Source organism: Monodelphis domestica, chromosome 3 (genome assembly GCF_027887165.1).
Source record: "Monodelphis domestica isolate mMonDom1 chromosome 3, mMonDom1.pri, whole genome shotgun sequence".
NCBI lineage: Eukaryota > Metazoa > Chordata > Mammalia > Didelphimorphia > Didelphidae > Monodelphis > Monodelphis domestica.
In genome coordinates, this window is record NC_077229.1 from 254,394,699 (window position 1) to 254,416,013 (window position 21,315).

At 34.5% G+C, this 21,315-nt stretch overlaps 1 protein-coding gene across 15 annotated transcripts in view; it reads right to left on the minus strand.

Moving 5' to 3' along the window:
- The window catches only part of LDLRAD4 (low density lipoprotein receptor class A domain containing 4), a 637,530-nt gene that overhangs the window by 179,210 nt on the left and 437,005 nt on the right, over positions 1 to 21,315 (minus strand). Inside the window, exon 4 of one of the 15 annotated variants that reach the window (XM_056820777.1) lies at positions 1,335 to 1,465. The exons of 13 other annotated variants lie outside the window; for them this stretch is intronic. The gene's annotated coding sequence lies outside the window, so the exon portion shown is untranslated. Of the gene's footprint in view, positions 1 to 1,334; positions 1,466 to 21,028; positions 21,107 to 21,315 lie in introns of all 15 variants that reach the window. One more of the 15 variants, XM_056820778.1, reaches the window with a different exon arrangement.

The following is a 21,315-nucleotide window of genomic DNA, read 5'->3' on the forward strand; positions in this document are numbered from 1 at the left end:
AGCTCCTTCCATTGTTATTGGCCAGAGAAATTTTGGCCCTTGGTCCTATGCCAGTGCCTACATAATGGGCATCTATATTCAGACTTTTATAGAATACTGATGACTATTTGTGTGTTCCTCTTTGTGTGTGTACATAAATAAATATATTCACATAAATGATCTGGTATATATGATGATCATGTTTATATATTTATAGATAATATTTTAAATATAATATAAATATATGTAAATATATAACAAAATATTATTATGTATATAATTTACATAGGATATATTATTTGTTATATTTATATAGAATATTTTATAATATAAAGTATCCAAATATATCTATAATATAAAATAAATATAAACATAATCATGACTATTTTTATATATATTTATCAACATACTATTTATATACACTCACACGTATAGATATACATATCTATATCGTGTGGGTACATGAGACACAACTTTAAGCCTCCAGATATCTCTCTGTGAAAAAAAATGCTGGGAAGAAGCCATCAGACCCAAAGTATAAATGTGTTGGTAATTAGTGCCATGTGGAAAAGTGTTTGTGAATGGTTCAGTGTCACACTTAAAATGTGGTACTTAGAAATGAATATGATGGCAGAGTGCCTGGGACTTTCTTATGTATATTGTTCTAATAAGACAGTCTAAGTCATAAACATATCAGTGGGGGTGGGTTTATAAGCTATATGATTTAGGAATACTTTTTTCTTCCTTAATGGAAAATCTCTTTATCAGCTAATTTTAAGAAATTGAGCTTGTCCATATTTCTATCAAAGCTATTTATTCATGACTTTTATTTTTTAAAAATATGTATCTTACTTTAATTGAAATTGTTTGTCTTTATATTCCATTTATTTCATACTTTCTTTCCTCCTTCCCTACCCAGAACCATTCCTTAGTTCAGCAAAATGAACCAAAAAAAAAAGAAGGATAAGGTGTACCCAAAGTCTCCCACCTGTGCAAGGAATCAACAAAGATTCATTTTCTTTTTCTTCTTTTTTTTAAACCTTTACTTTCTGTCCCAGTATCATCTCTAAGAAGTTCAAAGGCTAGGCAAATGGGATTAAGTGACTTGACCAGGGTCAAACATCTAGGAAGTATATGAGGCCAGATTGGAATTAGGTACTCCTGATGCTAGTCCCAGCCCTCTCTATATTGTGCCACTTAGCTGCTCCAAAAAAAAACATGCATTTTCTTAATCTGCCTCTAGGGCCAAGTTTGTTCATTATAATACTATTTGCTTTCTTTTCTTTTTTTTTTTTGGTGGGGGGAATGGGGTTCTTTCTATCTACATAGTTATGTTCATTGTACATGTTATTTACCTGATTCTGTTTACTTCCGTTTGTGTCATTCATATAAGTCTTCTCATGTTTCTGTGAAGTATTCATATTCAATATTTCTTGTACTACAGATGAAAGCTATAGTTTTGAGAGGCTGTAGATTCATAGAGTATCTGGAACAAGAGGTAGATTTTGGGGAAGAACATGTGTGGTCTGTGGGCTAACCCCTAAGTACTATGCCTAAAAGTGACTATTTCTCTTAATCCTTGGAAGTCCTCTTTTTGTCATTCACATGTTTTCTATTTTTTTATCTTGAGTACCAGATTATCTCCCTCCCTCCTACCTTAACTCCCCATCCCTGACATGATAAGCAATCTGATATATATTTTACATGTAAAACATAGTAAAACATTTTCCCCTATTCTTGAACAACACTCTCCCCCCAAAAAAAGAAAGAAGAAAGTGCAACATAGTATGTATTGGTCTGCATGTGAACTCCATCAATTCTTTCTCTGGAAGCGTTTGGTATTTTTCATCTTGAGTCATTGGAATTGTCTTGGATCACTCTACTGCTGAGAATAACTAGGTCACTTACAGTTGTTCAACATACAATATTGCTATTATTGTGGACAATGTTCTGATTCTGCTCATCTTATTTTGCATTAGTTCATATGTCTCCCCAGGTTTTTCTGAAATCCTCCTGCTCATAATTTCTTATATAGCACAATAGTATTCCATGACAATCACATACCACAACTTATTCAGCTATTCTCCAATTTATGAGCAATCCAGGTTTCTAGATTGTCCCAACAAAAAAAACCTGCCTTGATGGGCTAGAAATAATGATGCAGACATTTTATCTGGTTCACTATTTCATTGTTTTTCATGCTCAGTTGATAAGTAAATAGAGATGGGAAAGCACCCAGCATGACAGAGGTCTATGACTTGCTTTTAAAATAAAATCTATTCCTTCTAAGATAAAGAGAGCTCACATTCTAACTGGGTTTGGTGGTTATAAACAGTGAATTATATAACATCTCTTTAAAGGTATATCTTTTGTGGCATCTTCTATTCTATTTCCCTCCACCCCTTTTCAGAAACATGGTGCAAATTTGATTCTGCTTCAGAAGCAAAGCCTTCCTTCTCTGTCCCTATACCACACTCCCTCTTTCTCTTCTCTTCAAAAACTATAACATTTTCAACTTCCTTTAAGAAAATTCCTTGCAAAATGCAAATACTACTAGCAGTTGTGATTTAAATATAATTTTAAAAAAGATTTTAGGACCAGAAGACTTGTATATACCCTATTACTACGGAATATAATTATTACTTTAATTCACAAAGATAACTGACTTTTTAAAAAAAGGATTGTCAAGATAAAAAAGGGAGAGATATAACCGACAAATTGTAGGAATTAAACACCCAAGTTGTTAAGCCTACTAAGAGTATTATAATAAGATAATAAAATTATATTTGAGTTTAAATGTAACAAACTGAAATTCAATGACCATATATTAAGAAGTAGATGGCTGGTGAAGAAGAACAGCTAGCCGTTGAGTCAGGAAAATGAATTCAAAACAGACCTCAGGCATATACTAGCTGTGTGACCCTCAGTAAGTCACATAACCTTGGTTTCCTCAACCATAAAATGATGATAATAACAATACTTACCACCTGTCAGGGTTGTTGTGAGGATGAAATAGTATTGATAATATTATAATATAAATAAATAATATTTATAAAGTATTTAGCATATTGCCTGGCATATTTTGGCATATCAAAGCTTATTTCCTTACCTTCCTCTATTTTGTAAATAAAAATACTATGTAAAATATTGTGGTAACTGTATAAAGTTATCAACCCTAGATATTATCAACAGCAGGTTCCCTAAAAACTAAGTCTAATCTATTGTGCATCTCCTATAGAAAGTGCCACATGCTTTTAATGATGGGTGCCAGTCCACATGAGAATTGGTTTGTCTGGGTTTTCTCAGCTTCTTAGGATTTTAAGTCTCTCTCATAGTTTACACACCTGCAGGGACAAACTCAACTGTCACTGCTGGAGATCAATGTCCAACAATCAGAATGACAACAAACGTGTCTATAACCTAGACCTAATTTGTGTGTCCTGTTCTGTTCGCTGCTACTGATTAAAGGTAGCTATATAAAATACAGCAAATCAGAACCATTCATCTTTTCTTCTTCGAGGGAAGCCACTCTGCAAGAACTCTATTTTGTTTAAAACAGGTATAATTACAGAGGCTGGTATTCCTAAAAATAGAAGAAAAAAATGTGTCAATGTTATCCACCAAGAATGCATGTTGCCTAATGTGTTTCTACAATTTAAGACTATTTACAGTTTCTTCCTTTGTCTGCTTGCTTCTTCTCTAATGACAGCTGACCCTTTAACGTTCCTGTGATTTAATTTCTTCTTAATTGTATAAAAATAGAGAACATTAAGGAACAACAATAATCACCATCCTAAACACCAACACACATGTTAAATGGCAAACACAGAGACAACTTGGAAGAGGAGGTTAAAAAATCTGGGTTAACTGGGTTAACACTACCAAAGATTAATAAAGATACATTTATCTTCCATGATGGAGAAATTTGATAAAATTTTTGTTTTTCAACCAATGCCCAATGATGGGTAGGTAAGGAAAGAAAATATCTCAAAAAATTCTGCAAGCTCAATTTGCCAAAATTCAACAATTGCAAATTGCTCATGGACAGGGTACTGCCCAAAGATCCCCCAAAAGGATCTATGACAATAGAAATGACAATAATAATAATGTACTAGCAGTTATATGGCACTTTAATATTTGCAAAGTGCTTTGCAAACCTTATCTCACTTTATCTTCACAGGTGATAATACCTAGCAGCCTGATTTTATATATGAGGAAACTGTGGCTGATATGCAGGGTCACACAACTGACATTAAGTGATAAAAGAACTTAATTCCCTGTTTTATAATTTATTTTGGCTTTCTGAGGGATGATACATCACTGCAACAAGGTGGCACAATGGCTAAACTACCAGATCAAGAATTAGGAAGATATGAGTTCAAATTTCATCTCAGAAATTTAATATCTGTGGGAACCTGGGCAAGTCATTTAATCTCTGGCTAACCTCAATTTCTTCATCTGTGAAATGTAGGTAATAATAGTATCTACCTCCCAGGACTGTTGTGAAGATAAAACAGAATGTTTATAAAAACACATTGTAAGCCTTAAAGCTCTCTGCTATCTATTTTTTGTTGTTGTTGTTAATACCATCTTTAGAAGGATGAGAAAGATGAAGAGGAAAATGAAGAGGAGTAGTAAAGATGTGAGAATATATCACCTCAGACTCAATAGTACTGGTAATAAGCTTCAATTTTACCACATTTTGTAGGATCCATATAAAATTTTACCAATTTTAAGGTAATAAAAGTCATAATTATTTTAAGATATAATTAAGACAATAAAAGAAAAAAGTACATGGGTCTGTATACAGAATTTGAAATGTTTTATATCATTTATGTGAATCTAGACTAAGCAGACAGGATCATTTAGAATGAAAATGAACCTTAAAAAAAAAAGAAAAAGGTGGCCAAATAGAATCTAGAATCAGACCTTACAGCTTAAATTGGCCTCATTCTACCTAGTTAAAGTACATTCTGAAGTTCTTCTAGACAATGTGCCCAATAAGATGGCAAATTATTATTTGCTCCCCTCCCATCCTCAGAACCTCTCAAGCCTCTCCAAAATGAGAATTAAGGGCAAAAGATTACATCTTTTCAGCTATCTCCATTGTCTGAGACATCAAGAACTCTAACAAGGTAAAAATCCAATGAACTAATGCAGAGAAAGCTAGTCTCTAACCTCTACCATGCTCACTCAGCACCCCACAACCATATACCATAGCAAGGCTGCACAAGTCAAACCCAATTTTGCAACCGGACTCAATTCTGCTCCCTCATATCCATCACTGCCTATACTTTCTTCTCTGAGTGCCTCAGAAATCAAAAGGCAGAAGTTTGCGGAGGAATACAGTACTCAGTTACAGAACTAAGAAACAGAAGGAACTACTGCAGGATACCAGAGCTTGTGTGGATCCATTAAGCATCCCTGAATCAAAAGTTTCTATAACCAATGAAGGCTAGCTCTGTCTCCCTCTCCCCATCCCCACTCCCAGAATCTCTTGTGACAGAGACCAGTGCCAGTGAATCATGAATTGCCTAGTGTCGAAGACTAAAATGGTTCCCAGAGAAACCACTAAAAAAGAAGAAAAACGTGCACAATATAGAAAGATGAGAAAAGATAATGACCAAATATCTGAAGAGGAAGAAAAGTCAATTAAAGACCTTGAATATAAATGGATAAACTGTGAATAAAAAGGGATTATGGCCTCCAGATCAGCTAAAAGAGGCCAGACATCAGTGCATAAATATTCTAAGACAAAGAAAAATGCATCAACACCCAAAGAGGCAAAGAATCCTATGGACGCCCAGGAGAGTATGAAACCACAATAGAATGTTTCTAAACAGTTCTGAAAAGAGAAATAAGAATCATGAAAGCAGGATTTGTGGCCTAAACAGTAAAGCTAATTGACAAAGCAGGAAAACTTGAATCTATAGTAGCAATCTCACCAAAGAAACAAAAGATGGAAAACTGATAGGGAATGCAAATAAAAAGGGGAAAGATGCTTTGGAAGAAAAGCAAAGAAACAATTTTGATAAAACATGATCTCCCTATAAGCAAAACATTTAGATTTCAAAATACAGTATATTAACTGAAAGCTTAAAGATCATACATCTCTCAGAAAAGGATAAGAAAAAAAAAAGAGAAAAAAACCCCACCACAATGCAAGAAATAATATAACAAAACTGCCCAGAAATTCTGAACACAGAAAACAAAGTGCCCATCAAAAAAATCCATAGATCACTTCCACAAATACAAAACAATAGCAGTTCTGATAACAAACAACAAATTCTGCAAGACAAAAAGAGAAAAACCCTCAAATATAAAGGAAAAGGAAATTCAAACACCACAAGACTATTCTATCTACACCAGATAAAGTACTAACAAATGAAATGAGTTCCAAAGAGAAATAGAGTTCAAGATGTAACACAGAAAACCTGAGTCTAGCCATTAAATTTTTTAAATTCTGAAATATTTTTCCATATTTACATGATTTCTTTCCATCCTCTCTTCCCTCCCATCTCACATATCCAACAAGCAATTCCACTGGATTGTACAAATGTTATCACTTGATACCTATTTCCATATTATTCATTTTAGCTATAGAGTGATTTTTCTAAAGCCTAAACCCCAAATCACACACCCATATATACATGTGATAAGTGATGTCATATGTTCTTCTTTTGCATTTCTACTCTCATAGTTCTTTTTTTCAATGTGGTTAGCATTCTTTCACATAAGTCCTTCAGGAGTGTCCTGGCTTGTTGCATTACTACTAGCAGCAAAGTCCATTACATTGGATTTTCCACAGTGTTTTACTTTCTGTGTTTAGCCATTAAGTTTAAAAGATATATGTTCAATAAATTAAATTTTGGAGTTTTGATAGGGTTAAAAAGATATTATGGGTCAAGGTGTGCTGGTTTTAACAGGGTTTCCAATTTTTAGGTAAATATCAGAGAGGTCCAAATTTTGATTCACTTTGCTCTTGTATCTGTGATCTAAGAAAAGGCAATATTGTTCTAGGCAAGGCAAAAAGAATACTCTAAAGAATTAAATGAATGAATCCATGACATGGGAAAATGGGAAAAATCCATGACATGGAAAAAATGGAGAACTCTTTGTTGCCAGGGAATGGGTTGATCCTCTAGTATTCCAGGATCAGTGCGGAGTGAGGAAAGTAGGAGAAGTAGTGAGTAAGGAAATTAGTCAGAGATTACACAGCAGAGTACCATTTTTATGAAGGTAAAGGGTCTGATATGGTTGTCTAGCCTTCTCAGATATATCAACACATTTAGGTACTCCACCAGTCCCCCCCAGTGAACTAGATTGCTGCCTGGCTATTAGGCAGACAGAAAAAAATGTTTGAGGCCGCCATAGGATAATTGTTTACCAATCATCCAATAAATATTTATTGAGTTTATTCAATGACAAGGTGCTGTGCTAGCCATTTTTAGTCTCCTGATTAGTTTCAAAAAATTGCAGCTAAACAACTATTGCCCATAGTCAGATATCATATAAACTCCAGTCATCAGATAATTCAATGCACCATTGCTAAAGTTTTTAAATAAAATGAGATTTATGTTTTAAAGTTTTCTTGGAGGGTAATATATAAAAATCAAGCCAGGGAAATTTGAACTCTGGGTCTTTATAGAACTGTCTCATTGAAAAAACTATTTTCATACAGAATTTCATATCTTCAAACTATATAAAAATCAAATTAATCTGATTAAAATAACATTAATAACACCCAGGGTGGCATTGAACCTAACAAATGACAGATGCAAAGACAATTGAAGACGATGAAATTAAATGTGAATCCAGTTACAGATAACTGGAAGCAAGAGGGAGAGAAAACACTAAATAAAATCAATCCTCAATTTGCTCTAATTGAATTTGATAGTCATTAGTTTCTAACACTGTTCAAGGAAGAATCACTCAAGTATTCCATTTAGCAAGGGGACTATGAGTTACACAAAATTAGTCAATGAAACTGAGAAAGTATCAATGTGCAGTGCTAACTGCAAAGATGATTAAACTATTTTATACAAAACATAGAAAACAAAAGAATCCAAATTGCATTCAAAAGGAACCCAAGTCCCTATCTTTGGGGGATCTAAATATACCTATTCCAGAGATTATAAGTTTACTAATACCCAAGAGACCCAAGAGCCATTCTCATCTGAGTAACAAGCAGCATCTTCTAGCCAAGTTGTGCATGTGTGTACAGAACCAGAGGGCCACCTTATGTAAAAGGATTTAACAGAAAATCATCTAAATTTGAGTCTCAAGTCCTGCCTCCAACAGGGAAGCTCCCTTTCGTCAGGTCATCAAAGATGTTAGAATTAGTCATCTGAGTAAGAAAGAAAAGAAATGACCAAAATACGGTGACATTTAGCTTAACTAGACACATTCAATGACTGCTTGCAATAAGATGGGGAGTTTTTAGTAGAGAGGAATATGAACAGAACTATGTGGATAAATGTTTAATAATCATCTCTTCAAAAAACACACGTCACGTTTTTAAGTTCAGTCTGCCCTGTTAACATTTTCTCTACCACTTTAAGTCTAGACAATCAAAACATGAGGTGTAAATGCTCACACTGAAAATTTAACAATTGGTTCTCAAGAGCTACTAAGATCTGGATCGATCATTCATGTAATTGTTATAAATAAATTCAATATAAACAAATTTAACTACTCTATTAAGAGAGGAAAAGAAGCAACAGGGCATAGTGGATAAAAAGGAAGCTTCAGAGCAAGGAAGACCCAGGTTCAAGCACTGCCTCTGACACATTTTGGCAGTATAACCTACTTAAGCCATCTAAGAATTGTCTAGAGCAATGAGAATTTTTCACTGCTCTAGGAAATTCGTTACTATCTTAATTTATGAGAAGTTGCCAATTTCTATTGAGAGAGGGTTCCTCAGGTTGGGGATTCCCTCTATAATGAAATTATATGTTCAGTCACTATCCCTATAATATAGGAAGCCACACACTATCTAGAGCCTACCCACCACACATTTTTCTAGTCTCTACTGCTCAATTCCCTTACTTGTGTCAATTCCTTTAAAGATAGTTGCTTTGTGGATAACAGATAAATCATTCACACTTAATCATCACATATTATTGTTATTATTACATTCAATGTTTTCTTGGTTCTGCTCACTTCACTTTGCATTCCTTTATTTTATTTTATTTTTTAAATCTTCTCAGGGTTTTTCTTTAATTATCGCATTTGTCATTCTTATGGTCCAATAATGTTCTATTACAATCATATAAACAGAACTTGTTCAGCCATTCTATTATCAACAATGGAAGGATGCAGGACAACTCCAAAGGACTCATGATAAAAAAAAAAAGGATATCCACTGCCATAGAATGAGCTGATGGAGTCTGATAACAGATTGGAAATATACCATTCTTCACTTTATTTCCTCCATGCATTTTTCTCTTGTGTAAGGAATATATATCTTGTCTCACAATATGACAAAGAGAGAAATATGTATTACATAATAATATATGTACAGTCTCTATCAAAATGCATACCTTCTTGAGGAACAGGAGAAAGATGGAAGAAAGGGGAAATTTTTTTTTAAAGATTATTAGCTTCTTGTTGAATAGGACAGTTTGGAAAAGAATTGGGGGAGGCAGCAAGGTGGTTCAGTAAATTGAGACCATACCTAGAGATGGGAGGTCCTGGGTTCAAATTTGAACTTAGACTCTTCCTAGGTGTGTGACTCGGGCAAGTCACTTAACCTCCATTCCCTAGTCCTTATCAATCTTTCACCTTGGAACCAATACACAGTATTGACTCTAAGATGGAAGATAAGGGTTTAAAAAAAAAAGAAAGTATGGTTAAGGATAATCATATATAAAAAGAAAAGAACTTTGATGAATCGTTTCAAAATATAAATAAGAAAGGCAAAAAATGCAAAATGGGACCCAGACAACAAAGCAGTATTGGAACTACTACGTTAGATTTGAAATATGTCTTTAAAGCTGTGTGTAATGGAGATTCAAAATTTCATATGAGGTTTCTCTTTTTTCTGTTCTTTGAATGAAGAAGGGTTCATATTTGTTAATGCTTATCAGGATCATAGCAATAAAAAGAATATTTTAAAATAAAAAACCATTATACAGCAAAAAAAAAAAATAAGGCAGGGGAAGTGAGGAAGGCTGTATAATAGCAGCAAGAGTCTGTTATCTGTTCTTAGGATTAAGTTGAGGCTAATGACTTTGCAGCTCTGCCTCACTTAAATCCAATTCACATGAAAGTCAAGACATTATACACCATAATGTCATTGGTCCTCTTCAAAGAATGAAGGACAAACAATGTAACACATAATCTGGCAGTGGCACAGATCATACTTAAATCATATTTAAACTTATATAATTAAATTATATACTTATTAATTTCATCATCAAATGTTTCATTTCACCATCTTCAACTGCCAGTCAGTCATTATTAGTTCAAGCCCACACTGGGCATTACTCTGATTTATATTAGATTAATCTGATTTCTTTATAATTTGGGGGCTATCAAATTATGTTACAAATTAAGTCTCTTCAATGACATGATGCCATAAACACTTAGAGATTATACTTAAATAAAGCATGGGGGGAAGCAAAGCTAGTCTTAGGTTCTGGAAGTTCCGGATGTGAAGGTAACTCTTAAAGAGACAATACAGCATTACTAATAGCACATGTGCCTGTTCTTTAAGGTTTACAAAGTGCTGTCTTCTAACCACACTGTGAGATAGTTTGTGACAGCATAGCTAGAAGGCATGCTACATGGAGAACTGGACTTGAAGTCAGGAAGAATTGAGCTCAAATCCTATTTCAGATACTTATAAATTATGGGACCTTGGACAAGTCACTTAAACCTCTTTCACCCTGTCAATTTATTTATTTATTAACTGCATTCTACATGCCAGGCACTGAGACAAGCACTAGGTATACAAGGAAGGCCCCAAAAAAAGTCTCTGCAATAAAGGAGTTCAATAATTGGACCTATCTTGCTGGGCTGTAAGTATTAAGAGTGAGAACAAGGGTAAAGCTCTTTGCAAATCTTTTTTATTTTTCATATATAGAGATAATATATACATATAAATTTTATCATTTATTATTTATTTATTTTATCATTTATTATTTTTATCATTTATTTCTATCATTATTTTTATCATTTATCATATATCAATTTTATCATTTATTATTTATTTCTAATTTATATATTATATATGCACACATATTTTTAAAATCCTTACCTTCTGTCTTAGAATTGATACTAAATATTGGTTCCAAGGCAGAAGAAAATAATGGCTGGGCAACTGGGGTCAAGTGACTTGCCCAGAACCACACAGTTAGAAATTGTTTGAGGCCAAATTTGAGCCCAGAACCTCCCATCTTCAGATCTGACTCTATCCATGGATTCAGCCAACTGCCCCTATTTGTTAAAACCTTTCCCTCTGAGGTTGCGTCTGCTTTGTAGGTTTTTCATATATAATTATGTTTCCATGTTGGCTCTCCCATTACAATAGAAGCTCCTTGAGGACAGACATGGTTTTGCTTTTGTCTTTTCGTTCCCAGATCCTAGTATAGTGTCTAGGACATAGTAGACTGACCGACTTTCTATCTCTTGCCCACAATAAGTGACTAGTTGACCTTTTCTTCTTATCACTCACTTCCTCAATTACATCTTTTAGGCCTAGTCTTCCAGTTTCCTCATTGGTTGCATGTTGCACCCTGTTCCTGCCTATCCATGGCTCTCCACTGTCTGTGAGAGTAATTTTTAATTCTTCAGAGAAATTATTTATTCTTTGTCTTGCTGCCATATGGCAATGGCTGCATAATGATGGTATTAAAAGGTTGTTTCTATGGGAAACTAAATATAAAGTAAATACAAAGTAATTTTGGAGTAGGGGACACTAGCAACTTTTCTCCTTTATATATAGTTACTGTATTTTTAGCAGCTCAAGACTCAGTAAAACTTCTCTGCAGAACTGTGTAACAAGTGAAAAACTTGAAGACAACCAAAAAGATTAGAGAATAAATCTCTCATGTCAAAGAAGTAGGCAACAAACATTACTCAACAAATGCACTGGAGGTGGCAGCTGGGTAGCTCAGTGGATTGAGAACCAAGCCTAGAGACGGGAGGTCCTAAGTTCAAATCTGGCCTCAGACACGTCCTAGCTGTGTGACCCTGGGCAAGTCACTTAATCCCCATGGCCTAGCCCATACCACTCTTCTGCCTTGGAGCCAATACACAGTATTGACTCCAAGACAGAAGGTAAGGGTTTAAAAAAAAATGCACTGGATCCCATGTGATTAGAGAACCAGTCAGGAAACCAAAAATTCAAAAGAAAGTTCTACTTAAACAGCAATGGAAATAGCACAGGACCATCAATTTGGGCATTGAGTGGTTCTGTTCTCCTATCACGGAAAGTGAAAGAAAACATAAATGCAAATATCTATTTTTGAAACTGTTAAGATTATTCAATATTTCTGAGAATAAGCCTTCTTTCTCCCTTAGAAATATAATCCCAAATCATAATATGGAAGAAAATTTTAAGCTCTTTTTTTTTCATTCTTTACCTTCTAGTGTCACTTCTACTTTAAACATCACATGAAAAGAGAAAATGAGACTCGATATATCAATCAACAAGTATTTACTATACATCTCCTCTGTGCTGAGGTACTATAGATAGTTGAAATATCACAAAACATGAAACAAAAAACACATGAAAAACAAAAGATGGGTTAGAACTTTGGTTCTGCTTCTTATTAGATTTGTGACCGGCAGCCTCTCTATATGTCTCAAATATGCATATATATGTATAAAAGTGGAATAATTATGCTTGTACTATCTAATTTTGCAGTTTTGACAGGAGAAAATAACTTTGTAAACTTTAAAGAACTACATAAATGTGAGGTATTGCTATGATCATCTACTTTTTGTGTTTCAAGACTCAAGAGAAGCTGATTCCATAAGCTCCTATGATAATCTATTACAAATTCCTGGTCTCTTGTTTTCAGAAATTTTCCCTTTTACCCAACTCATTGGAGTATAACCACATTCCTAACCTTCTTTAGAGAGAGTGAAATTCCTTTCTTCTGGGCAGGGTAAAGTCATTCCATAAAAATAGCATAGAAATTCCTCCACTCCCTTGCCACCTTATAGTTTCTCACCTCCTCCTTCCTTTTCCAGCAGGGAGGTGGTAAGTAATGGAGTGAGAAACAACAGAACCTTTCTGTTCTGCTCCCAGACCTCTACCTTGCAAACCTTTCCTCATCCTATAATTTCTTTAACCTGCATTCCCTTCATATTACAGGTTAATAAGCTCTGTTGTTCTCATTCTCTTTTTAGCAGAGATTTGGTCACCAGCCTCCAGGTGAAAATCTTACATGGACTTGAAAACAGTTATTGAATTGCCTTTTAGCCTTCACCTCTCCAGGATGACTAATTCCAGGTTTCTAATCCTTTCCTTATAGGTCTCTATTTTTCAATCCTTTAATGGTCTTTGTGGTATTACCCACAAAACCACCTTCTGAACCAATGAACTAATAAATAAAACTAGGAGCTATTTTTTTCTATTAAAATATATTAAAAATTAGCTAATTTGAAAGGAAATAGGAAAACCAAATTACCAATACCAAAAATGGAAAAGGACAATTCAAAATAAAGGGAAGGGAAGGGAACGGACCTTCATATATCACATAGTATGTGCTAGGTACTGTGCTAAGTGTTTTACAAATATGACTTCATTTGATGTTCACAAACATCCTGGAAGATAGGTACAATTATTATTCTCATTTTACAATTGCCCACGGTTATGCAGTTTAATAAGGCTCTGACATCAAATTTGAACTCAAGTATCTTTCTCACTCCAGACTCACTCAGCACTCTAAACACTATACATCCTATTCAGTGATGGACAACCTTTTGAGTGTGTCAAAATTTGCCAAAAAAACAAGCATAACTCAGGTGGTGTGTCACTTTGAGAAAAAAACCCATAATTTCACATTTATAGTTTAAATAACAAAAACATAATTATAATATATAACTGTATTTAATAAACCAAAAACTAATTTATTTAGCTTACCTACTTAATGACTTTTTGTTCATTTGTCAGTTGGTTTCTTTTGTTGGTATTCATATTATTTAACTTCTGTGGGGTGCCATGAACTAAGATAAGTGAGGGGGAGAGGGACTTCTTTAACTAACCTGCCTATTAGTGACCTTTTTTTTGCTGAATTTCATCGGCTAAATCTTCAATTGAAAGTTGGTATTTTGTACACTTCAAGTCCAAGCAAGTGCTACTGATTTCATATGTCAATCGGTTTCTTTTGTTGGTTTTGATAATAATAAACATTGAGAATAAGGTCTCACAAAAAGTACATAGAGGGAAAAATTGTGAGTAAAGCCATTGCTATATTTTTCAGGGTGCTAAAAGTGTCTGGTAATCGGTTCCAGGCACTCCTCCTTTGCACATGGGCTGGAGCCTCACCCAGTCTTCCTCTAGCAGCTGGGCCCCTCCCTGTCCCATCCCAACCAGATGGCCCAGGAATCGCTGTAAGAGCAGCAACTACTGCCCACCAGCCTGCCCATTCTCCTCCCCACCCCCATGGGAGCCCCATGGGCCCCAGCCACCTGGCACGAGCCACCCACCACTTACCCCCTACCCCCTCAGCCAGCTTATGGCGCAGCCCTCCCCACTGGGCCAAGCCGCGGCATAGCCATGGCCACAGCTTCAAGCCACAGCTCCTTGGGCAGCTCCCAGGCCCTGAGGTGCACTGAGCCCGCAAGTGGCCATGTATCATCAAAAAATGGCGCTGCCTGTCAGTGCTGGAACACGTGTCAGAGGTTCGCCATCACAGCCCAAGCTGCTTCCCAAAAGAAGAATAAATGAAGAAATAAAGGATGTTATTAAAACTATGTTGCCTAATTCCATGCCAATAAAACTAACAAATTAAATGACATCAGTGAATATTTATAAGAGGACAAAATATGCAAGTTAATAGAATAAGAAATTGAGAATTTTTTGGAGAAAGAAACTGAGGAGCCATAAATGAACTTCTAAAGTGGAGGGGACTTCAGAACCAGATAGAATCATGAGTGAATTGTATCAAACATTCAAAGAGTATTTAATTCTAATAATGTATAAACTATTTGCAAAAATAGCAAAATTAGTGATCCTACCAAACAGATATGGTCTTTACATCTAAACCAAGGAGAGACAAACTAGGGGGGAAAAAATAACTGAAGACTAATTTCCCTAGTGAACATTGATAAAAAAATTTTAAGTAAATACTAGCAAAATAGCTAGAATAAGATATCATAAAAATAAAATACTATGACCATATTGGATTTATACTAAGATGCAAGGTTGGTTTTGTGATGGAAAATGATAAGCTTAATTAACCATATTAATCATGAAATTAACAAAAGCATATAATTACATCAATATATGCAGAAAAACTTTTGAAAAACTAGCCCACCCATTTTTTGTTAAATACAGGAATAAATGGACCTGTTCTCAAGATGATAAATAATATATCTAAAAATCATGCTTTCGTTATATGTAATAGAGATAAAATATTTTCTAATAATATGAGAGGTGAAATAAGGATATTCATTATCACTACTCCTATTTTAAAATAGTAGTAGAAATTTTGTCTATGTAAAAAATACAAGAAAGAGAAACTGAGAGAATAAAAATCAATAAAGAAGAAAATAATACCATTTTTTCCCAGAGGAAATATTCTTTTTTTCTTTTAAACCCTTACCTTCCATCTTAGAATCAATACTGTGTATTGGTTCTAAAGCAGAAGAGTGGTAAGGGCTAGGCAATGGGGGTTAAGTGACTTGCCCAGGATCACACAGCTATGAAGTATTTGAGGCTAGATTTGAACCCAGGATCTCCCATCTCTGGGCCTGACTCTCAATCAACTGAACCACTTAGCTGCCCCCAGAGGATATGGTGTTCTTAAAGAACTCTGAGTCATTTAGTTGAAACTATTGATAAATTTAGCAAATTTGCAAGATATAAAATAAATTCCCATGAATAACCTCTAATCCTATAAAATATTAATTTTTTTAAAATTAAAACCCTTACCTTCCGTCTTGGAGTCAATACTGTGTATTGGCTCCAAAGCAGAAGAATGGTAAGGGCTAGGCAATAGGGGTTAAGTGACTTGCCCAGAGTCACACAGCTAGAAAGTATCTGAGGCCAAGACTTGAACCCAGGACCTCCCATCTCTAGGCTCTCAATCCACTGAACTACCCAGCTGCCCCCTAAAATATTAATTGTTAATGAACAGAATGAGTCAATATAATAAAAATGGAAAGTTTATGTAAAGTAATTTCTGTATTCAATGACATAACACATTACAAAAAGATTATAGAAGTAAAAAAATAATAAAATTCATAAGGAGGTAAAAAGGTCAGGAATTTCAAGGGAAATAATGAAAATAAGTGAGAACAAAGGTAAATTTCAAACTATACCACATACCTGTAATTCTCAAAACAACTTGACATTGGTTAAACAGACAGATCAATTAGATTAGGTACACAATATACAGAAGCAAATATATCTAGTCCCCTGGTATTCACAACAAACACAAAAACTCCATATATGAGGTTATGGAATCACCCCTGCTGGAAGATATGAAAAAAACTAAATTTATCACCAATAACCTTTACCTTAAACCAAGAAAAGTTCCAAAAGGATATGTGACCTATATGGTAAAGGCTGCAATATTGACAAATTAGAAAAACATGGGGGGAAATTACCTATCAGGTACATGGAGTGGTGGGAAAGTTCATGACAGTAAAAGAGACAAGAGAATCACAGAAAGTAAAATGGATAATTTTGATTAAATAAATTTAAAAGTGTTAGTCTAATAAAACTAAGATTAAAATGAGAACAATTGGGGGGGAAGCCTTTTCAATAAGTTTCTCTGATAAAAGACCTATTTCTAAGATATGTAAGAAATTGATTCAAATTTATAAGAACAAGAGCCATTCCCCAACTGACAAATCACCTAATGATAGGAATGGCCCATTTTGAAAAAAAGTAACAGGCTATCGATATAAATATATATTTTAAATGCCTCAAATGACTCGAGAAATAAAACTTAAATCAACTCTGGGATTCCATCTCATATACATCAGATTGTCAAAAATGACCAAAAAGGAAAGTGATAAGAGTTGGAGGACTGGGAAAACAGGCCCATTGATGAACTACTGGTAGACTTGTGAATAGTCCAACCATTTTTAAAAGCAAATTGGGATTGTTCAAAAGTTACTAAACAGTTCATGTCCTTTGACATAGCTGTAACACTGCTAGACTAACAGAGAGTTGTTAGTAAAATTCAGGGAATTAAAGGGAGGAAATAGCTAAATAAATGGTAGCATATGAATATGATAGAATAACAATTATTCTGTAAGAAATGAGACTTCTAAAAGAAGTAGAAAGACTTGTATCAACTGATAAAGAGAGAGATAAGTAGAACAAGAACAATTTATTCTATAAAATCAGAATTGTAAAAATCAATAATTTTGAAACTTTTATAAACAGGTGAAGAATGAAATGAGCAGAAACAAGAAAACAATTTATATAACAATAACAACAGAGCAAAAGCAAACAACTTTGAATGCTATAAGAACTATGACAAACAAATCTGTTACCCATCTCTGACATTTATTCGGACATCCATGATTTCAAAGGGCCATGATAATTCTCATTCAGCTGTGTTTGAAAATTCCATTATCTCATTCTGCTAGAATATAAGCTATTTAAGGGAAGGAATTATTTGATTTTTGTCTTTTTTCATACCAGGGATTAGCACAATGTCCAGCTCTCAACAACTATTTTTTTAGTTAATAATTACTTCCATTCACAAAAAATGATTTTATTCTAAAATACCTTAATTCAAGTGGAATGCAAGAAAAGTTAGGTGTAGGTCAACTGCAAGATGACTGGTTGAAAAATAATATATATATATATATATATATATATATATATATATATATATATATATATACTGGAAACATGGAAAGCATCTTCTGTCTCTCTTATTCAGTTGTGCTGTATATTCAATAGCTCATGCTACAGAGTTTTCATATTTACAACTATTCTTTTAGTATATAACCTACTAATCTACCAGTCTTTGAAGCCTCTAGATATGTAAAAAATACTCGAAGATAAACTGGCAACTTGGTGGCATAGAGAAGTGGGTTAGAAATTAGGAAGACTCATCTTCCTGAGTTCAAATCCAGGTTTAGACATTTATCAGTTGTGTGACCCTGGACAAGTCACCTAACTCTGTTTTGTCTCAATTTCCTCTTCTGTAAAAGGAACTGGAGAAGGAAATGGAAAACTAGTCCAGTATCTTTACCAAGAAAACCCCACTGAACCACCACCACACCAAACACAGTTCAATTCAGGAATTACCTCATAGAAAATGAACTAGTGCTTTCTTTCTTAGCTTTTCATGCCTCCATATGCCCCTATACTCATTGTCCAGCAACTAGATGCAGCAGATAACTTTGAACTTTATGTAGTGGGAAGGTTCACTCTGGTCCTAGTTTCTTGTTTGCCTTCAGCATCTGTTCTCCTTATCTGACATGAAAAAAGTGCAAAAGATAAAAATATGACAATAATCACTGAGGTACTTAAACCTTGTTTCTTTGAGATAGTCTTAAATACTGGTCCTTGTAATGGTAATGGAAAACTATTTCCATTTGTTCCATTATCTGAGAGTAAGGAAACATTCAACCTATAGGAAATAGGAGCAGATTGCCAACTCTGCATAGAATGATTTTCACAGGCTATCATATAGAAATATTATTAAGGTACAAAAGGCCACATTTTTTCAGTGATTACATTTATCACAGTTAATGCTTAGAAGTATATTCTCTCATATATGAAAAAGTAATGCAACAAGATGAAAAATAATTTACTAAATCAAATTATATGCAGGAAAACCTTTTCATTTTTTAAAGATTTGAAGCCTCTATGCCTCATTAAGTTCCGTTCATTAAAAATGACTGTTAATATCACAAATGACAGATTTGCCCTGAATTTAGTGTTAAGAGAACAAAATACAGCTTTATTCTTACTACCTGTGTGACCTTGGGTAAGTCATTTCACCTTCAGAGGTCTCTGTTTATTTATAAAATGAAGAGATTGCACCAGATGACATCAAAGATCCTTTACCACTCTAAACCTAAGATCCAATCACTTTGTGAAAACTCCATGATTCATCACAAAGGCATGTGCACTTCAAAGGTTATGTCACTGTAAACAAATACTCCAGGGTTGTAATCTTTTTTAAAGGCTTCTTTTCATTTTGCTCTCTTCCCTGTATTCTCACATCACATCCCTCCTCCCCACAGTAGATTATTTCTACTTAGCAGACATGTTTAGAAGTCATTGGCAAAGGTTGGTCCAACTCTGTCCATTGTTCCATGGTAAACCATCTGTCTTAAAAGTTCATCAGGAGAACTGATCGTGGCATTGTAACAATGTGTAAACTTACTTTTTTGAGTTAGCACATACTGTTATGAAATACATCTTTAGAAGACTATAAAGAGTAGAATGAAGGAAGAAGGGTATAAATCCATATCCAACCATTGAGGAGGTGTTCCCATGGTCACAGTCATCATACTTACTATGTATTCCCTGTTTAAGATTATACTCTGTGAAGAGTGATTAGATAATGGCATAAAATTATCTTGGTATGCTAAAACTCTGACTCACTTTGGCACTTTTGATAAGCCAGTGTTTTTGTTGTGTTTTGTTTCTTTTCCTTTTTAAAAACATGAACCAGGGGGCAGTTAGGTAGCTCAGTGGATGGAGAGCCAGACCTAGAGATGGGAGGTCCTAGGTTCAAATCTGACCTCAGACACTTCCCACTGTGTGACCCTGGGCAAGTCACTTGACCCCCATTGCCTAGCCCTTACCACTCTTCTGCCTTGGAGCCAACACACAGTATTGACTCCAAGATGGAAGGTAAGGGTTTAAAAAAAAAAACATGAACCAGTCAATAACTATATATTGGAATACTCACATAATATACATTAGCGAAGTTGACACTTTGAGCTTGTAATTATTATGGACAAAATAGTAAGTAACATTCACATTGGAAGCTATGAGATAAACCAAAAGTAATCATAATTTTGCCTCGACTACAAATATATCAGCAAGTAGCTTTCCAGCACTCATAGACAAAGGATTTAAACATGCCCAGAAGCACAAATCTGAGAACATATATGAACCACAAAAGATGTAATTTTGCCATTTGATATTGCTAAAAAATATGGAGGTTAGTGATAAAATTGTAGATTAGTAGAAATATTATAAAAATTTACAAAGGAAATAAGTTAATATGGAAAGGAATAAAGGAAAAAGGAAAAATGAGCACCAAAGTCAAGCATTAATCTCCACAACAAGGATAGTTTCCCATGTCTAAATTAGACATAAGTAACTGGGAGATGAACGTATTTTGCTGCTAAAAAATAATGTGCCATTCATCATGGTACCAGGAAATTTGTAGTACAGTAATATTATTACTGTTTTGTGTTTATCAAAAGAGTCCATATTGTGAAAGTGAATACCTAGCATATGGTCACAGATACACCTGGTAGTCAAGAATTGTTTGATGAATAAATGAATCAATCAATCAATGAATAGTACCTACACCAGATTAAGCTCGGTGATAATAACAACTTAGAGTCAAAAGTACTTTGAGATAAATGTTAGAAAAGGATTTTAAGGGTTATGTTTAACAAGATTACAAGCATTATAAACCAAACCTGCAAAACTGCAGTGAAGAAGTGTAAGTCATTAAGTCTTCAAAAAGGAATATTTGATTATAGTTGAAATAAAAGTCTCATAACCAAATTGTTCTTGTATTTATTTCCCTTTTGAAAATCCAGTTTCACATCCACTTCTCTCATTCTTACAGGGAATGAGAAACACACATACTCCATACCACTTTCATCCCATAAATTTTGACCTTTCTGATTTCAACATGTATTACTACTAGCCTACCTGTCTGACAGACCTTTGTGTACACAATATGCCCTTTAACATGAAAAGGCGGAGTTGGATGATTCAGGATGGCAAATCCTACAGAGAGAGTAAAAGAGAAAGTGTAAGACTGAGACAGCCAGACAGCTAGCCAGTCAGACAGACAGACTTTAAAGGAAATAGCTTCCAACCAAGATCTGCTACAGCCCAGCTAATCAGGTAGGTATTCAGTTGTTCACTCCTGCAGACTTGCTTAGCATAGAAATAGGCTGTCTGCCCAGGAAGATGAGGTAATGTCTAGGTTTGAT